General features: G+C 40.6%; 1 pseudogene; it reads right to left on the bottom strand.

The window, feature by feature from the left end:
• Positions 1–299: 299 nt before the first annotated feature.
• On the bottom strand, positions 300–12,822 carry LOC147825057 (UMP-CMP kinase pseudogene; annotated as a pseudogene).
• Between the last annotated feature and the right edge of the window lie 550 nt (positions 12,823–13,372).

Raw genomic sequence — 13,372 nt, 5'->3', positions numbered from 1 at the left:
GGCCCACAATTTAAAACTTATGAATAGTTTACTTGTTGACATTTCCATTAATATTTTCCAACCATGGTTAGTGCAGGTAACTAAACCATGGAAGCTACAACTCTGAATAAGGAGAGAGGATAGTATTATATAAATGTTACTAATACAAGGGATATAAAATAAATTGATATTTTCAATCCATTTATTATGATTGCCTCTAGTCCTGGGAATTGCACTGCATTTCTAAAGAATAAGAGTAAAAGAATAAAAGAAGAATTAAAAAAAAACCTAAGGAAAGGAATCATCTATGATTTGGGCAATACAATCCCTGGTCTTAAAACAAGGGTGTAAGAAGGTCACACTGATGCCTGTGATGACCTCAGCAAGAGACTGTCCATCTCAGTAGATGCCATGAATGGGAGGGGTCCATGGCTAATCAAGGACCTTTTCTTTCTTTTTTTTTGGTACCTGAGATTGAACTTGCATCCTTGTGCTTGAGCATAAGGTGGCGGAACCACTGAGCTAAATCCCTGGCCCAAGGACCTTTTCTTTTAGGTTGCTAAAAAAACGTTAATTTTATTTTGGTATAAAGAAATTCATGTACCCCAATGTGAAAATTTTTGAAATTAAAAAAATGCGAAACATGAAAAAAGTATGTTTAAATAAATCACCAAGAAGCCTGTTATCTAGAAGTAGTCCCTGTGAGAGTGTTCTAAGTCTTAACTCATGCTTTCTCATTGTGTAGGCTTTTGTTCTTTGAATTTACTCCATATAATGTGGTTATATTTTACTCAACATTTTATGCATTTATGTTTCTCAGTTCACTTTTAAAAAAACATTTTCTGAATTTTAAATGCTTTGAAAGCTTTTATACTACAAATTCAGCACAGCACAGAGTCATCCTATTTAGATGGTTTCCAATTTGAAGACTGTTATATATAATGATGAAATAAGTATTTTGTTTCTGTATAACACTTCTTGTCAAATTTCTTTTGGACTATTTTTCACAGAGAAAAGTGTATAGGACAATTTCTGAGTTAAGTGTTGGACGCATCCCCCAAATCTAAAGGAATAAGTGGACACTATGGCTATGGAATGGACAGAACCCAAACTTGCTGCTGCAAACTTTTGGTGGCTTTAATTCACCCTCTTTCACAGACACAACTCATTCCAATTTCTTTTCCCACAGTTGCTTCTCCCTGTCTCCTTCCAAGTTCATCCAGGACTTTCTTAATATTAAGGAAAACATCTTCCCCAGTGAAAGTAGAGCGAGAAGAGACAGAGAAGAGAAGGAAAGTCCTTTATTTTTAACATTTATAAGATAAATTTATTATTTTTTGGACCAAAGTGCAATGATTTTTTAAAATATTTTTAAACACATAACTATGAAGAAAGTGTTCCAGAAAATAAAATATGAATGGGCACTTTAACCACTAAATCTCTTTGTCTAATTTTACCCTGACCCTGTATTAGTTCAGGAAACAAACCCAAAACCTGAATCGTTACTAATGTGAGAATGAATCCTTTCAGCATACATCTAGCACATGCATTTCAAGGTTCTGTTGCTACGAATTGTGTTGATCAGTTTAATCATGAATAACACCATATAACAGCATAAAGAACACAACATTAGATGTGACCCTTGTCCCACACCCTCAGATTAAGTTATAATAAAGCTGACAATGCTGTCAGGCTCTGAGTCCCTTGTGTATCTGACCCAAACCATGAAAGCTAAGACTATGGCCTGTCATGCAATTTTGCAAAAGCTGTAGAAGTCTTATCTTTCTCTAGGAAATGGTCAGTTATTTGACAAATATTAAAATTTTGCTAGCAATCTATTTTCTGAGTTTGTTTACCAAATAACTTATTCAAGAACTGACTACATAAAAAGTTCCTTTGAAATTTGGTCCACAAATTCACTTAACAGGTTGGAAATTTGAAACCTGCAAGAAAAGGAAGTGGAAATTCCTAATCCTAACGTGGTAATTTACATATTTGTTTCGTTTTTTGAGACAGGGTCTCACTATGCAGTTCAGGCTGGCCTTGAACTCACATGATCTTCCTTTCTCAGCCTCCCGAGTACTGGGATTACAGGTGTGGCCACCTTGCCCAGATCGCATGTTGTAATTACTACAGGTTTTTTTTTTTTTTTTTTTTGGTACCGGGGGATCAAACTCAGGTCCTTGTGCTTGTGAGGCAGGCGGCGGCACCACTAAGTTAAATCCCCGGCCTCTCATGTTGTAATTACTAAAGGGATAATAACATGCATGCTAAAAATTTTTGCTCACAGAAGGCACAAACTTTAAAAGGGATAGTCTTTTTAATAAAAACAAAGAACTACCTGATACCTTTGTTTGGTGAACACAGCAATAACTATGATGAAGTTAAACCTGAATTCATTGTCTACTCCTGTGATGAAAAGAATAAAATAAAATAAAAATTTAATGTCTGACTATGTATTTTCTAGCCATTAATTGAGATGTAATTTTGAAAAATTAAAACCGCCTTAAAAAGGGGTTGGATAGCAGCTATCAAAGCAATATTCAAGCATGATTTCAAGGATGCTCTCAGGTTTAGTTAGCCTTCTTTATCAAAAATCTTCACAACTTCATCATACACTTCATCAATAGATTTAGATGCATCTATTTTCTTGACTTTCTCCATTTCTTCATATAAGTCAATAACTGACTTTGTTGACTGAAGATAAGTCTGAATCCTCTTTTCCAAGCTTTCTGTTATCATCACTTCACTACTTTTTCCCCTCTCAAGACATCGTTCAATACAGCTCTCATTATTACAGTCAAAAAAAAGAACAAAAGATACATCTGCTCTCGCATCCATGGTCTTGTTCCAACCTCAAAGGTTGTCTTGATTTCTTGGAAACCCATCAATCAAGAATTTATTCTTATGAACACTGGCAGCCATTGTTTGATCCATTTCCCTCTTTAATAAACTGATAGTTATCTCAAAGGGCACAATCTTCCCTTTTTAATGTGCTGTTCAGTGAGTTCGCCATACTGTGACTCTTGGGTTCTTCCTTTCTTCACGAAGACGTTCTCCTGGAGAAAGGTGTGTAGCCATATTTCTCCATGATGAGGGCGCATTGGGTCCCCTTGCCAGCACCAGGGCCCCAGAGGATGAACGTGACCAGTGCCTTCATGAGGCGAGGAATGCAGAGAAGCGGCCCTCAGGGCAGATCAGCAGCGGGGAGCTCGGGCCCAGGACCTGCAGCAGTTGCAGCGGCAGCAGCTCAGCACGCACTACGCCTTGGACAGAGTGGGGAAAGGGGCCGGCCCGAGAGGGCTAGGTTCAGCTGCAGGGCAGTGTGCAGCCGCCGCCAGGCAAGTTTTTTTGATAAATTGTGTTCAAGAAAGCTTTTAAGTCTTGTGTAACATATTTTTCCCAAATATTTGAAATTTTAGAGGCTAGAACACTTGCACAGTATTGCTTATTAATTTTAGGTTCTCTGACAACCAGCTTCCTCTTCCTATTATCCTCATCTCCCTTTGGGAAACTCCTATCAGAGGAAGAGCTGGCAAGGAAACATTGGTTCTCAGCAGAGAAGGTAAAGTGCCCATGGTTCTTTCCATCATGCCCTGGGTCAACAGGCAATGGACACGTGGACAGGATTCAGCAAGTCGGTGGTTCTGGAGGTTGGATCACGAAAGAGTGACATTACTGAATGTGCGGTCACCGCTATCAACAGCATGCCTGGTCATGCCAGTGTTGTGACTTGTGCTACAGTCTTCATGATCTACCTCCCTGGTAATTATCCATGTTGACATCTGGTCATCCTCACTCCCTCTTCCAAGGGCTCCTAATAACCTTCCCAATAACCTCCCTTTACACCTAAGTTTGCCTGACTCAGCTCTCGGTTGCTACTAAAGAAGTCTGGCTGAGCCAAATAAGAGGGGCTGGGCCTCATGTAGAACTTTCATCTTCAGAGCAAGTGGAAACAACTTTCAGCACAGGACTAAGTATCTAGGTGGAGAATACTAAGAGCGTATAAGTGGAACTGGGTAGGAAAATAGAAACAGTAGTGTCAGGATGACACACACGTGAGAATACCGGAGGGCAAAAAGAGACCTGATAAGAGGCTGACACAGCGGTATCAAAGACATCTCATTTTAGCATCATCCAGAGACTCTGGAAAAGCGGAGAAATAAAGGCAAGGGCCAGAGACTGAAGCCTTTCGTGTCTGGAAGCAATTGCAAGGACAGACATTTATGCAGCTCTTGGATTGTGCAGAGCTTTGAGCTGTTCATTTTATGAGGATAAAAAGACTGGACCCTTTGGTAATATTCTGTTCTTCTGATAGTTTCTGATGAGTCAGTATTCAGCTGTAACATATTAAGTAGAGAAAACTTCCCAGCATAGAGCCACTTCTCCCACCATCAAGTTTCTTAAAGTTTGTGGATAAGATTCTCTTATAACTCTGGTTCAGAATTCATTTTCTCAAGCTCTTCCCATCAAGATTCTGGTTCATGAGGTCAAGGGTGGAATCTGAGAGAGTTTTTTTAATGAGTTCCACCATAAGATGCTGGTCCCCACGGAATTTTGGAAACATAACTCTGGAAACACACAATTCCTTATCTGATATGGGTATGTAAGGGTCACATGGAAGGGACTTCTCTGTCATCTGAGGTACCATCTCTGAAAAGTGTCACTTGGGTAATGGTTCTGAATTTTGCACACATAGGCAGGCTCTGGGAGGTTTGGGAAATAAAGATTGTGGTCTCCACCCCCAGAATTTCTGATTCCAGAGTCCTGAGGTGGAGTCTGAGTATGTATTAAAAGCTCTCAGAAGATGCTGAAGCTATGGTTCTACACCACACTTCAAGAATCACTGACCAGGAAGGACCGCAGGTGTTCAACACATTTAAGTCATGTCTTGGTAATGGTCACCTGTCAGTTTCCCACAAAAGAAACGCTCTACCCCCCAGCTCTCAGAACAAGAAATAAGAGCATCTATCCAGAATCCTCACCTGAGACAACAGAGACCAGAATCCATACCTCATCTCTTGCACAAGCATGCATGGGCACACACATACACATACACACAGTGTATCAGAACATAAAATATGGAATTCTCATTGGGATTGCAAAGTAGACCCAGCAATGTCTTTCAAATCCTAACCTTTTTGGATTGAATGAAGAAAGGTGAAAAGAGATGGATGATCATGCAGGGTGATGTTTCTACAGTTCAACCTTGGGGGATCCATAGAGGATGCAAATCAAAGAAACTGAGGCAAAACCAGCTTCAGAAGGTGTTCTTGCATATTAAAAGAGAGAGAGTAGATGAGATGTTAGGCATGCTATCTTGGAAGTGAATCTCAGGGGGAGAAATTGGAATGTGTCTGTTGACAGAACCAAATCTGAGCTTCTGCAGAGGAAGGAACACAGAGCCCTATGGATGGAAACTGCTGTCAGAAGAGTGTCCAGGTACCCACAATGGCAGGCTTTAAGTGTTTTTCATGAGTTAGCACTCTCTCACACCATCCCAATAAGTAAGCATCATTAACACGATTCCCTATAGAGTTTAGAACTGGGGCACAGAAAAGTGAAATGTCTTGGCAAAAGCCACACTGAACACTCATGGGAGCCAGGTCTTAAACCCAGGGTGACATCAGAGGTCACAACCTAACTTCTACATGCTGCTGCTGCTCAACAGAATGCATTCCTCTCAACATCTACGACCTTCCAGTCAGTATCTTAACCATACAAAATGGGTGGTGAGGGGCAGACATTTGGGCATAAAGTAGAAAAGATACTTTCCCCACAATGAGAAAAATTATACTCTGGTGGGATGGATAAACTCATTCATAGCTGATTCCAAGGCAAGGCAGCTTGAGGATGCAGGCATGTAATCCAGTTAAGGATTATGGGACACACAAGGAAGTGTTGATGAAGTAGACGATAAATCATGGCAAAGGCAGCCTTCTACCTGGGCTCTAAATAGACTATACGCAAAAATGACTCTCCGGAGTCAGCAATGGAATAATAACACTCTGAAGGGAGAAATGCTTGAGTCTGAAACTCTGATTTCATTTTTCAATTTCCCTTGGCTTAGCACCCTTCTCTGGCTCATGCTTCACCTCTGTACTGGCCTTAGAGGTTAGAATCTTCTGCAAATGCTCCAGTCCAGACAGAAAAGACCTTTCAATTAATTCCCCACTATACAGCTGAGGCAGAGCTGGAATTAAAAATAATGAAAATCAATAGGCCTTTTACTAAATGTTGAAGAACAGAAACAAGGAAATAAGCAGTCCTGCAATATCAAAACTTCATCTAAGAGGCCTGCTTTCTCTGCAGAGGACCCCGAGGGAAAGGTTATGCCTGACTCCTTGTCCTTCTTGGTCCTGCTCTCTCTTGATTTAGCAGATGCTATTTTCATCTATGTTTATTATCTGGACTCCTGCAAGTCTAGACAAGGAGATGGAAACTGATTCTGCTTGGATCTGATTCCTGTCCCCAGTTCCAGCCTCCTGTGGTAGAAGTCCCCCCTTCTTCATGTAATTGAAAGTGACTGGCTTTCTCCTCCGGACTTCAATTTCTTTATGGCCTTTCAAAGAACATCACGGCTACTTTGTCTGAAATCAAGCCTGGATGCAGCCATTAATTAACTGCATAAATTTGGTTCCAGGCACTAAACCTTTCTGAGTGTCCATTTTTCTGTTAGTGAAATGAAGGGTTTGTATTTGTGTTAGCTCAGTCCTATTTCTGATTTCCCTAAAATTCTAGACTATCCATTGGCATGATTCAAGTTGTTCACAATATACGTTTTGCCTCTTCAGTGCTAAACTAAGGAATTACCTGGAACTAAAACATCAGATCTAAAAAGAAATTTTAGATTTCACATTCCCCAGCTCAAAGATCCTAATGGTTCTAAAGAGCAAGCCTAGGTGTTTAGGACCTGGGTTCTCCACCTCTTTAAGCATAGAGTTTAAAATACATCAGGACCAGCAGAATCTATGAGACCTTTACCTGGCAAGATCAGCGTATGTAAAAATAGCACACTATTTTTTGCAATTACAAAGGCCAAGCATCAGCTCCTTCCTCAGTCCCACGGCCCAAACTCTGCCATCACAATTGATGAGCAGGATTCAAAATAGCCTCATGACATCAAAGATTTCCCAGAAATGTTTATTATTGTGCTAACATTCACACTATTGCTTAGAAGTTTTTTACTTTTCAAAGAGCTTGTATCATGATGTGTTTCTCTTTTAGGAGAATTCTGGAGAATCGGACTTGGAAGATACAATAGAAACAAGATGGAAATGTCTCCCCGTGACACCACAGGTATCTAACCGGAGAACGCTGCTACAATGGAGATCAAAGGTAGAAGGCCAGGAGGATTCACAGCACAAATCCAGACCTAGATACAGAACCAAACAACCCAAAAGGCAGGAAAAATTGAGATCTGGGACCATTAGAGGAGAAAGGTGAGCATAAAGTTAGTCTAGGAAATATTAGAAACATACCTGTAATTGTAATGATAACCAAGAGCCTTCAGCATCCGAGTAGTGTGGGACAGGAGAACCACTGAAGGTTCTATAAGCCAGCCCAATCCACCAAAACCAAAAGCAACAGTGAGCCTCGTTATATCATGGGCTTCCAATTGAATTTAGCTTCTATCACCTAATTCCATCGCATCTTAGTTAAGTATTGATGGGTAACATGTTACAACTAGTTCAGTAGCTAAAATAGCGCACATTTATTCTATCATTTTATGAGGGTTGTAATCTATGTCTGGCTTTGTTGGTTCCTCTACTTCCAAGTCTCATTGGAAAATTTCAAATAAGATGTCACAAGAGTTGAAGCCTCCCTTGAAAATCTGACTGCAAAAGCATCCTCTTCCAGGCCCATATGGTTGGTGGTCGCCTGCTGTTTCTTTCAAGCTGTCAGACTGAGGACCTCACCCTGTTGCTCGAAGTCAGTTAAAAGCTGCCCTTGGTTCCCCTGCCGTGAGGTCTCTTCCGTAGTTCAGCTCACAACATGGATCCTTGCTGCTTCATGGCTAAAGAGGAAAATCTCCTAACGAGTTGATATTACAATCTCTGATAATCTAAATATGTGCATGCAATCACATATATTCTAGCACCTTTCCCATATTCTACTGATCAGAATGAAAGTCCAGAACATGTCAACACTCAAGTATTATAATCAAGGATCATGCAAGTGCATGATTACCAAGAGACTGGGATCAGGGGCCACCTTAGGGTCTCTCCACCTTACACAGATAGAAGCAAATGTTGCTATTGATGTAATAATTTTATTCTTAAAAAGCTAAAAAGACTGCTCAGGTTTAACAACAAGCAACCTCACAAAATTAGGAACAGGCTGCTGGATCAGATCATGGGGATGTCTACTCACACCAGGAGACATTTGTTTCTCCTTTCTATTTGCTCCCCGCTGAAACTCTTTCTCTGAAATAAAAACCTTCATTTTATCAAATAGACAGGACCTGAAATCCAGAGGAAACGGAGTGAGTAACCTAGCAAGGAAAAGAGTAAGAATCAACATTCGGGTCCTGTGAACCGACTGCACAAGTTGAGGCAGCAGCACTCGGTGACAAAGGCTGTGAATAAAGCTCAAGGGATGTGGCAGGCTGGATGACTCAGCATCACGAGGTGGCTGCCAAGAATAGCAAAGGCAATTTGGCCTTCGTCAGATGCAGTGTAACTGGGCTATTGGGAAGGGAGACATGACCCTTCCTCGCTCTGTGCTACTCTGCGGACACACAGAAGATGGTACTCTTTGCCTCTCTCACATTCTAAGAGGACATGGCTAGGTGAGGGCAAATGCAAAGCTAAGGACCAGAGACTGGATGTGTTGAAACCATGGGAAATAGCAGAATAGATAAGGACTGAGCTATTGAATGTGTGAAAACAAAATCCTAAAGTGAATAGGTGTGCGTTGTCACTCACTGGGGGTGAGGTGGGGGGCTGATCTAGGGATGAGCGATTATATGGCTTTGAATGCACCTGAACGATGAAGTAAAGCCCACAGTGGAAATACTGAAGGGTCAGATTTCTCCTTAGGCTAAAAGAGCATTTCCAGTAGACACAGCCTCTGTGGCAGAAAATCAGTTTCTCTTCTCCTAGGAGGTTTTCATCAAATCATTCAAATATCTTGCAACGTTTATTTGTTGCCAATGCATACCAAGCACCAAACCACGCAGAAGTCGAACCAAGAAGATGCAATTCCTATCTTTGAGGAATGTACCTTGAATAAGACAAGTAAAGGAACAATTTCACAAAGAGTGGGGCTGCCAAAGTAACCATGAACCCCAAGTCTCAGATATTAATTTCTCACTCATGTCACATGGAGGGGTGATAGCTCAATGCCTGTGTGTTCACGTGGCTTCTCATTCTAAGGACTGAGATGAAGGAACCTGGGACAGGAGAAGAGGAGGAGAGCTGGTGGGAATTCATGATGCCTTTGCAAGCTTCCCCTGATATGGTTAAACTGTCTCATGCCTTTTGCTAAATTTTGACACGTGCCCAACACAGCCTCATTGAGAGAGAAGCACACTCTCACCACAGGCAGGCGCTGGAGATAGCATGGCAGTATGCAAATATGCATGATCGACCTATAGGAAAGTCTCTGAAAGTGCTGTAGGGATTGAGGTGACACAATATTCCTTCCTCCCAGAAGAAACCAGGGAAGATTTTATGGAAGAGAGAACTCTTGTGAAGGACCTTCAGAAATGGAGATCATTTTAGACAGTCTTGGGCAAATCATTTTCACCTTCAAATATCTGTATTTGCATATACATTAATTACATGCAATAATACATTTCCATGTGCACACTTATAAATGAGTTAGCTTTGGTCTAAGTGGGTTCATTTTCTTGCCTGGGAGACAGGTGTAGGAAGGCAATAACCAACTTTCCATTTGGGGAGAGAAATGTACAGAAATGTAAATGATGGAAATGAAATTTAACAGTTGAGAAATTACAACTATGAAGAGTTACATTAATGTGAGAAGGAAAAGGAATTAATCCTGAGGGGGGAAACAGAGAAGAAGCTAAATTTAATTAAGGGTTCTGGAAGGAAGATATTAGTAGCTTCCTCATTGAGGGATGATAACTGAATGATTGTTGGATTTGGTTGCAAAAGCAAACTTATGACACTCCCATTCTTCCTTCCCCAAAACAGAATTAGTTCATCTACTGGGGAAAATTCCACAAGTGGAAGGGGAAAAATAAGACTGATTAAAATTTGTTTGTTTGTTTATAAGAAATTTTTATTGTCTGACCACCAGGAGCAAAGCAGCTCTCAATAGGGTAGAAGAGAAAAATTGTTCCTTTTTTCTTAAGTGTGGCTGGTGAACCAGGAAAAGTTGGATGAGGCAAGAATGGGCACTTAGCCTGAAACACTTTATTGCTCACATTGTATAGCCTTTAATTTTTAATACATTTTATTTCTGTGTTTAGGGAGCAGTTTTGTTTTGTTGCTTCTTTCTTTTGGTGCAATATCAGTCTTTAAAACTTTGGAATGCACATGCCAAGTGCCAATTGCACTATGCAGAGTCTGTGAGAATGAATGTTTTCCAGTATTTTCCATTTTAGAAACCACCTTTTCCTCCTATCCAGAAGAACACGATTGCAATGTTTTAAAGTAGCGTTGTGCCCTAATAACCGCACAACAGACTCTGATGCTGGCGTGGGCGCCCAAGGCAGGCCTGAGCAGGGGTGAGGTGATGAGTCTGAGTGGCAGAAGGGGCTTCCCTGCATGGTTCAACGTGGTGAATGGGAGTTGGGAGACCTGGCTGGGGTTCAGTGCCCACAAATGCTGGTGTTGATCCTGGCTAATGACAATAATATGGAGCACTGATCGTGCAATGGTTTAGATCTTAAATGTCTCCCCGAAGTCTCAAATGTTTGAAAGGTGTTTGCATTGCAGGTTAGGGTCAGTCTGTAGTTGTCACTGAATGCTATGCAGAGGCGAGGCCTAGTTGGAGGTGGGTCACTGGGGCCTCTGCCTAGAAGAGTAATTCTTGCCCCCAGTTCTTCCCTTCTCTCTCTTCTTCCTTGCTGTCTTTGGAGGAGCAGCTCTTCTCTGACCTGGCCCTTCCTCCATGCCCACTCTCCCTTGGAGCAAGCAGATCATGGACTGAATCCTCTAGAATCTGTGAGCCAAAATAAACCTCTCTTCCTTTAATTTGCAGTGTGGAGTGTTTTGTCCCAGTGACGGGAAAGTGACTAAAAAACACCATGTGCCACATCCAGTTTTTGGGTTTTACCTGCAGTACCCTATATAACCATCACAATAATATCATATGATGCAGATATCACTCTCTTTCCCATTTTATATATAAGAAAGCTGAGCCGCAGTAACTTTCCCCAACTATATAAGAAGTTTCTAAAAATTAGTAACAGAAAGACAAACAAGTAAGTAGAAAAATAAAGATGTGTTATGATTTGGACCTTGAGTGGCCTCCCTCAGCTCATGTAGAGAATGCTTGGTCCAGAATGGAGCAGTGCTCAGATATGGAGTCTTTGGGATATGATTGATAGTAATAGCTCTGACCTCATCGATGGAGTAATCCATTCTTTGACTCATAGTTTAGTGGGCTGTTAGGAGGTGGAAGAAATGTTAAGAGGTGAGGCATACTTAGAGAGCAGATCACCGGGATCCAGGCTTTAAAGGGCATATCTTGTCCCACAAACCCTACCTCTCTGCGCTGTCTCCTTCTCTTTGCTTCCTGGCTGCTCTCAGTAGATATCCTTTTTCATACCCTTCCACCTTGATGCTTTACCCCAACACCAGCTTAAAATCAATGAACTCAGCCAACAATGGACTGAAACCTCTGAAACCATAAGGTGAAATAAAGCTTTCCTCCTTTTTCTGTTGTTTCCTTTAGGTGTCTGTCACAATGACAGAATGCTGAGTAACACATCACTGGAAAGCTGACTTAGGTAGTATCCAAATAGCCATTGGACAAGGGCATGAGAGTTCAACCTTCTTTGTCATCACAAAGATCCAAGTTAAAGCCAAATGGCACAACGTACATGGTCAACAGAGTGGCTAGAATCAAACAGACTGATCATTCCAAGTTTAGAGAAGAAACAGAACCATATGGATGGAGCATAAGTTGGTACAACCTATTTAGAAAACAATCCACCCTCCACCATTAAGTTTGACATTGCAAGTCCTGTGATATAGCTACCTCACTCACAGGTGTACAGCAAATACAAACATTTGCAACTGGTGCCAAACTATATACAAGAATATTCATAGAAGCATGCTTTGTGAAACTTCTAAACCAGAAACAAACTATGACCCACAGAAAGAAGACTAAGAGCATTCATTATGTTATTATAATATAATAGTCCTCAGCAATAAAAAGTAACTTCAGCTATATGCAACAATACGGATGAATTTTATAAATAATGTTGACAAAGTCTGAGATACAGAAAGACACAATAGAATGGCATTTAAAATAACATTTGCAAAATTAAGCTCTAATTTTAAAATTGAGGATGGTGAGGTATTTGGAGGAGGAGGGAGATATGCTGATGAGGTGAAGGACACGGAACTGGAGTGGGTCAGTGGTAGAAGAAAGACTGTCTATACCGCAGGAAACACTTTATTACTCCCCACTGAAGAATTAGGTAAAAGCAAGAGTTGATCTATTGCTTGCCCTTCTTCAGAACTCCACGAATAAACGTGGACATTTTAAACTTATTTTCTTCCTAAAGTAAATATCGAAGTATTACACACTACTTAACTTTTTAAAATGAAAAACCCTTCCCCTAACTGCACTTATGTCTAAAAAATTGGAACTCTAAATACAGAATAAATATTACATTTAACAAAATTAAGAACAATCAACTTTAAATAGTAAATGCTTGTAAATACACAGGTACAATAAAGTAACAATTTCAACTTTCTTTCTTGTTTTATTACATTATTTACTCAACGTAGAGATTGCCTCCAGGAAATAGAATTAACGGTATCTTTATTTTTCTTTCTATTGTCTTGGTAATTTTTCTAATTAGCTATATTAAACAAGTAGTGCATTATGAGAAAACTAATTTAAAAGTAAACTTTAAGCATGTGACTTAACCCTTGAATGCTGTGATTTGGAGATCTAATGACAACATGCTATCCTTTCATGTACTGCTTTGGGCTGGCAAATTCTCCTTTCTCCCTTCTTGTTTTTAGATTGTTCAGTAGGGAATTCTGTCATTTGTAGTTTTGTTATTGAAGCCAAGGTGATGATCTCCCTGGGCATTCTCTGACCCCTTTTGTGAAGGCTCTCTTCCATGAACAGGCAGTGGAAAACAGAACTCCTCCAAACCTGAATCTAAAGGGAGCTTCTTTCTATAACTCTGACCGACAACTTGAGGGTTGCTCACATACCTAGAGCACAGGAAGATCCATCC

Source organism: Heterocephalus glaber, unplaced genomic scaffold, assembly GCF_053883595.1.
Source record: "Heterocephalus glaber isolate CG9 unplaced genomic scaffold, H.glaber_assembly_v1.0 deba00001509, whole genome shotgun sequence".
Lineage (NCBI taxonomy): Eukaryota > Metazoa > Chordata > Mammalia > Rodentia > Bathyergidae > Heterocephalus > Heterocephalus glaber.
The sequence above is the reverse complement of the archived record's forward strand: the minus strand, read 5'-3'. Positions and strand labels throughout refer to the sequence as shown.